Here is a 7,988-nt window from a genome sequence, read left to right on the forward strand (position 1 = left end):
TTGGTTTCCAGACTTGCATTAAATCAATTCCGCTATTTAAATAATCCAAAATTGCAAAGCATTTTTGTTATATAACCCAACTTTCTATTTCTATAACCCTAGCCCAGACTATCTCTGAATGAGGACAGTTGCATATGCTACATTGTAATAATTCTGTATCTTAATTTGTTTTAGTATACATGCAAAGGGCAGATGGGCTAACTGGCTGAGAAATGTACAGTTCTTATTAGTTATCAGAAGATTTTTCTGTATAATTGACATTTTCCAAAAATACTTTATTAGTATCAGATAAAATGACACAGGGATAAATCCAAGCAGGGGCAAATTCATTCATTTCTTGATTTAATAAAATTAACCAAATTAAGTTTTAGTTTTAAGATTAATTTTTCCTTGCCTTCCAATGGACTTTTTAAATGCTTGCATCACTTCACAAAGTTAGATCATCAGAATTGTATGGATTCTCTATCTTGTAGAGATTTGTTTATGCAGAAACATTTTGGATCCAGTTTAAAGTAATATTATGTAGCTTCTATATGCAATAATTATTCAATTACTAACTATGTGCAGTAATATCAAGGAATCACAGCACAACCTAACACTTTATATATAACAAACTAACACTTTGTGATAGCAAACTCTGAGAATGTAGAGGATACTGGCTTTGTTTCAAGCTTTCTTTGCAAAGGATGACACCAAATATATCAGGGGTTGGATGTAGATTATGGGAAGTTGTTTTGGCATTAATACAAGTGCTTTAAATTAAATAAAAAGTGTACTCTGCTTTGTGCACTTTACAGCAGAATAGAAGCAGTTATTAAAATATGAGATAACATTCCAGTGCATTATAGCATATGTCTAAAGCAATGGGATATTACATTTTGACAATGATTTGTAATTTATAGCTTTATTAAATATAAGCTATGCATTACAAGCCATAGACACTGCACATTAGGCCATGAAGTGATAACATATGGAAATAGCATTATGACTGAACAAACATTTTAGCTATCTTAGTCCCAGATATTTATGTAATAGCCTTTTACTGCCAACTGAGATTGTTTGGAATAGTTCTATTAAGTCCTGCTAAATAGCAATGTAATGAAAACAAATGTTTGTGTGACTGTGCGTGTGATGCATTGCTTTCATCTATATAAATCAGAGTACAAGTCACAGGGTCAATTACAATAATATGGATTATTTTTCACTGCTTGTTTTTGAGGGAAGAGTAGTGCCACTGTTGGAAATTAGAAGAATATGAACATTTGGGTGGCATAAGTATTACTGGTATGAAAAAGTCAAGGTTAATGTGTATTTTAAAAAGCATTATGTTAGATATTCCAATATACTGTAAACCCAAGTTGTGCCAAAAAACACCTTTGTGGTTCTTCCACACCATGCATTTAATAAACAAGCCAACATAAGTGACTAATTTATCATGAGTTTTTTGTCAAGGAGAATGTAAAATTAAGACAAATATAATTTTATCTTAATGGTAGAGAAACATTATTGTCAATTGTTTTCTTAACTATAATTATTAGAAAGACTTAAAATAGACAACGGCTTTGACACTATGAGGCTGAGATAGAAACAGAATTGTGTGCTGAATGATAAATAATTGCTAAAATGATGAACATGTATTTGCTAAAATGCAATTGCTTGAAATTTGAATTTTATTAAATTTGACAGAGAAGAACAAATGAAAGAATGAAGTGGGCTAAAATATATTTTAGATGGAATAATGGGGAAGGGAGAGAGGTGCCATATACGTCCAATCAATCAATCAATCAATCAATCTGGTTGAAAAAGTGAAATTTATGCTATATTCTTGTCTTAAAAAGAATTATTATAAAATGATGAACCATTAGTATATATCACCAGATAAATTGTCTAGAATGTACAAAAGGCACTTCAAATTTATGTTAACAAGAAGGGACATTTGATCATGCTTGGTGGGTGTGTAAAAAAACTAAACAATTGGATTCAAATACGTATACTGATTCAGAGGATTTTAAAGAGTAATACACAACTGAGACTAAATATTTCTCTTTTCAGATCAATGGACAAAGAGTTGGGGAAAAAAGTAATAGAAGTTGGTGTTTGTATACAATAACTGCATCAAGATTATTGTATGCACAGTTTGAAAGATTCAGCACTACTGATAATGGAGGAACGGTTGGTGAAGATGATGGAACTTGTTGAGATGGCTAAATTGACTTCTTTGTGCAGAGAAAAGACGTTGTATATTTGTTGATTGTTGAATGGAAACCCCTTATGGACTTTTTGTGTAAAACAAAAAAAATAGCTTATTATTTATGGTTTTGATTATTAGGTAGGATAGATTTAGAAGGGAGAGAGTCATGTACCATCTGGTATGATGATAGAGAAGAGGGGCTACTCAATTGTTCCTTTGGTGTCCTGTCTAGATCAATATTAATATGTCTTGTGGGCACTTACCTGTACTGGATTGTACCTTGGGATTTGCATTTCAACTAGACCTATGGGTTTTCCTCTCTTTTTTTAGGCGGCCGGGGGGGGGGGGGAGGCTTTTATCAGCTTTTCAGCCAGTATGGAATCAAGGATGAACTGTGTTTGTCCATGGCTGCTCTGGCCATATTTGCTGCATTGACTGGCAACTAACGGACTCAGGGGGTTTCCAGAGAGAGATGGAGGTTGTTCCTACAAGTGTGCTGCATGGTCCATCTTCCATTGATGATACCCAATTCTATATCTCTTCTCTTGGCAAATTAAGCAGTGCCATGACTGTGAGGGTCTGAATGGGGAAAAATGGGCTTCAGCTGAATCTTGGCTGAAGGCTAAGTAACTTCGGGTTTTGGAGCCTACTGATTATAGGACTGTGCCCAGTGAAGGACTGCCTGTCGCCAGCGCTCCCTGCTCCCAGCGATGGGCGTGGCCATGTGTGCATCCGGCATGCGTGCACATGCCAGCATGAGATTTGGCTTCTGCACATGCACCAGAAGCAAAATCTCACATGAGGATGCTCGCCTGTGTGAGATTTTGCCAATTTTTGCCAATTTCTTTGTTTCCACGCATGTGCAAAAGCAAAATAATGCTGAAAATCAGTGAAATCTCGCATGCAAGATCCTTGTGCAATATTTCACTTCCTGCACATGTGGAGAATCTGAATCTCACACAGGAACGCGTGTGCACATGTTGGGAATGCAGGGATGCGTGAGCATCTCTGTTTTTCCAACTGGGACTGTACACCGGACCATCCAGGCAGCAGCCCACTACTGACTGTGCCATCTTTGATGCTGGATAGAGTTGGATTCCCCAAACAGACCCAGTGTGAAATCTGGGGTTCTTCTAGACTCACAACTCTTGCTCAAAGGACAGGTGGAAGTCATAGCTAGGAGGATCTTCGTACAACTTTGTTTTATGTGTCAATTGCACCTGTTTTTGGCTTAGGAGACTCTGCTCACAGTCATTCATGCCCTGGTCATCTCCTGGCTGGACTACTGTGGTGCACTCTACATGAGGCTTCCTTTTCAATAGTATCCAAAAGCTTTAGCTAGTACATGCAGTGGTGCAAGCAGGCACATGTACTTCTAAACATGTCACACCTCTGCTCTACGAGTTGCATTGATTGCCAGTTTCCTGTTTGTTCCAATTCAAGGTGCTAGTTCTAACCTTTAAAGTCCTCCATGGTGCGACACTGAGCTATCTGAAGGATCACCTGTCCCAAAGTATAACAGCTTGTTCCATTAGTTCTAGCAGAGAAAGAATATTGTGGGTACCATCTGCTAGGGATTTAAATTTGGGCCTTTTCTGTTGTGGGACCCACCTTATGGAACAACCTTCATCACCACCCAAAAAAATCAGATCAATCCATCTTTGTTCTAAAAGTCCTTGAAAATCTTATCATGACACCAGTTATGGGTGTTCCAGGGAGTAGAGACATTCTAAGATGGTTCCATCATTGCATTTGATATAGTCACTTTCTGCTTTGTTGTATTCTTTTTAATGTTTTTTAATTTTTACTGATTGTTTTTATATACCTGTTTTATGTGATTATTGCATGCCACCCAGAGCCACTCCCAGTAAGATGGGAAGCTTTATAAATTTGATTAATTTAATAAAATAAATAAATAATATCACATTTTATGTACAATAAAAATATAAAAAGTGATTATCAACTATTAATTGCAAGATGGAAATAAGGTAATTCTTTTCCCATTTTATAATAGGTTCTGTAAACTGATTAAAATCAAGACTGCAGAACTGTATGTCAAATGAAATGTTAAATAGCAAAACTGAGGTGATGATTCCTAGGATAGTCTGTGAGCTCTTCTTTCTTAGAAGATCAAGTACTCTAATGCAGTTTTTCCCAACCTTGGCCACTTGAAGATATTTGGACTTCAACTCCCAGAATTCCCCAGCCAGCAAACACTGGCTGGGGAATTCTGGGAGTTGAAGTCCAAATATCTTCAAGTGGCCAGGGTTGGGAAACACTGCTCTAATGGACTATTCTAGAAATTCTATTACTTCATCACGAGGTTTCAGGCTCATCAATCAGACAAATATTTGCATATTATGTCCTGAACTCAGTGTAAAATAAATATGTGAAATAGTTGGTGAGTGATGGCAAACTCTCATTGGGAGAATTCCCCTCTTACTCAAGTTCACATTGGCCTGAATCCATGGAAATGCTAAGGCTCCTAAGCTGCATGGAGATCTATTAACAAAATCTGGCCTCAATGTAAAATTTTATTAAATGCTGCATGGCATGAGCATGCATGAGTTATTAACTAGTAAAATTTCTCTCACATAAAGAATGCAATTTGCATAATTCAGTTTGTATAATAGTAAATAAGCTTAGTGTTAGAATAAATATATTTAATTTGGTATTTACAAATGTTAAAAGTAAGAATCTATTTATTTCCATTTGATACTGCAGTAAACTATAGAACAGATTTATTTCACATAACTATAGTTTATTGTAGTACCAAATTACCATTGAACCCAGGATCTAGATTATTTAATGAATCTATGTGTCAATAGGTTAAAATATTGACACATATATTCATTAAATAATCTAGATCAGTGTTTCCCAACCAGTGTGCCACGGCACACTAGTATGCCGCAAGACATGGTCAGGTGTGCCGTGAAGACGGAAGCTCAGTTTCTGGTCTTACAACTTTTTGCTGAGAGTGTGAAGAGCAAAAAGTTGTGAGACCGGAAGCTGAGCTTCCTTCTTTGCGCCTTCCAAGTTTTCCGGCAGCTGCAGCGCCCCGCCCGGCTGGAGTTTCCCTGGCGGCGGCAGCAGGTGAGCTTTGGGGCCCGGCTGGAGGGCAGTGGCAGTGGGAGGGTGGCGGCAGCAGTGGCACTGGGCAGTAGCCACTGGGCGGCGGCAGGGTGGTCGGCTGCGAGCCAGAACTCCAGGACAGAGGCACCGACGGCAGCGGCTAGACATGTTGCTGTACGCCGTACATGCTGGCATTGCGTGGCTGGCAGTTGCCTGCTTGCTGGGCCAGGACGGAGGCTCCAGCCCCACGCCCATGCCCAGCGCAACGCCAGCATGTATGGCATCTAGCAACACGTCCAGACGCCACCGTCGGTGCCTCCGTTCCGGAGCTCCACCTCACAGCTGACCACCCTGCCACTGCCCCACGGCTACTGCCCAATGCCGCTGCTGCGGCGTGGTGTACGAGAAAGAGAGAGAGAAAGACAGAGAAAGAGATAGCAAGAGAGGGAGAGAAGGGGGTGATAAAGAAAGAGAGAGAAAGCAAAAGAGAGAGAGAGAAAGAGAGAGATAGCAAGAAAGAGAGAGAGAAAGAGAGAGGGAGAGAGGGGGGAGACAAAGAGAGAGAAAGACAGCAAGAGATATAGAGAGAGAGAAAGCAAGAGAAAAAGAGAAAGAGGGAGGAAGGAAGGTGAGGGAAAGACATAGAGGGAGGGAAGGAGGGAGAGAGAAAGAGAGAGATAGCAAGAAAGAGAGAGAGAAAGAGAGAGGGAGAGAGGGGGGAGACAAAGAGAGAGAAAGACAGCAAGAGAGATAGAGAGAGAGAAAGCAAGAGAGAAAGAGAAAGAGGGAGGAAGGAAGGTGAGGGAAAGACATAGAGGGAGGGAAGGAGGGAGAGAGAAAGAGAGCAAAAAAGAGAGGAAGGAAGGGAGAAATAAAGAGGGATGGTGAGAGAGAGGGAAAGAAAGAGGAAGGAAGGGAGAGAAAGAGGGAGAGAAAGAGAAATAGAGCGAAAGGGAGGGAGAGATTTTTTTTACCAAACTTTTTTTAGCCCCCACCCCATCCCCCGCTCAATGTTCCCCAGGATTTTGTAAATGTGAATAATGTGCCGCGGCTCAAAAAAGGTTGGGAAACACTGATCTAGATATTCAGAATCTGCTAGTTGTTATAAAATATATTCCACACAACAGAAGAGTTTCTTAATCAGTCTTTTCCTACTCTTGCCTCTGATGCCCAAATAGCTATGCAATGTAAATTTGAATACAGTAACACAGTAATATTCAATTAAGTCAAATATAGTTTCCAGAAGGTACATTTAGCATCCTGATTTATCTATCTATCTATCTATCTATCTATCTATCTATCTATCTATCTATCTATCTATCTATACATTGAACTTATTTATATGCCACCCAACTCCCAAAGGACTGTGGGCGGCTTTGCCTTCATTATCTTCATGAGCCAACAAGCATAATTTGATTGGTCATTATATTTAACCAGAAAAAAAGTTTAAATATCATTGAAATTTAAAAAAATACTTTACAATATTACAATAGTATAGAGTGGGAAGAGGAAAAGTATTAGTGACTAATATCTAGTTTGCTGCAGTCTCATGCAAATCAAATATTAATGAAAACCAATATAACAACTGGCATTTTGATACTATAAAATTTTTAAAACTTGTAACAGAAATTACAATGGTTACTGATTGCATTTCAATGATTTTCATATTTAAAATAATATTCCTGACAAGAAATACAGTAGATAAATTGTTGATCAAAATATACAATAATATGTGCATTACATATGTTTATTACATACATATAAAATAAATCTAATAACATATATACGATTTTAGCACTTGAAAAAATGCCATCAGTTTTACATTGTGAGCAGTATTACAGAATATGAAAAAGTTGATTTTGCTTTAAATTTTATCAATACAGAGGTCATTATTTGTACAATTGGATCTAAAACGTATCAAGTGAAAAGGAATAGTTGTGTTCTGAAAATGCTTTTTCAAGATTTTATGCGAGAGTTCAGCTTCACCCATAACAATAGTTCTTTATTTTGTAAAAAAAAAAAAAAACAGCTTCATTCAGGTCAAATTTTTATGGAAGTCCCTACTGAAATTTAGCTTTATTTTCTCACATAATGGCTTAGTGCAAAATATAAAGCATTATTTCTGCATCTGCAAGGGCATTCTTAAACAGGCCACATAAAGTATCTTCTATCTTTATTGTATATCACACAAATGCAAGCAAATAAATATATATATATTTACTTGTTTTATGAATTATTTTGGTGATGTTCCATATCAACACATACATATCAACAATTACTGAGTTCCATTAATTCTTCCATTCAACTTTCTTGTTAACTTTGAATGAAGTAGGGTATATATTTTTTTAAAAAGAATATTTGAGTGAAGCCATAGGTATTATGGAAGATTTAACATATATCTGTGCTTTCAGGAGTCTAAGAATATACATGTTTAAGAATGTACTTATTGCAAAATAATAAAATAATTTAACATACCAGTAATCGAAGTACAACTTTATGTTGGTAGAAAAAGACAAACCCATGTGACGCACCATATATGCAAGAGTAAATAAAACATAAACATTTATTTACAATGTAGTATTTTGTGTGTGTATATAATAAACAAAATTTGTAATATATCAACATTTTATTTTACAGTATTGTGTTCATTAATTTATCAATTGTATGTCATTAGGCAAACAAGGTTGCAGTATGGTTATAATAATTTTATAATTAAATACCAATT

This window comes from Erythrolamprus reginae, chromosome 1 (genome assembly GCF_031021105.1).
Source record: "Erythrolamprus reginae isolate rEryReg1 chromosome 1, rEryReg1.hap1, whole genome shotgun sequence".
In the NCBI taxonomy this organism is placed as follows: Eukaryota; Metazoa; Chordata; class Lepidosauria; order Squamata; family Dipsadidae; genus Erythrolamprus; species Erythrolamprus reginae.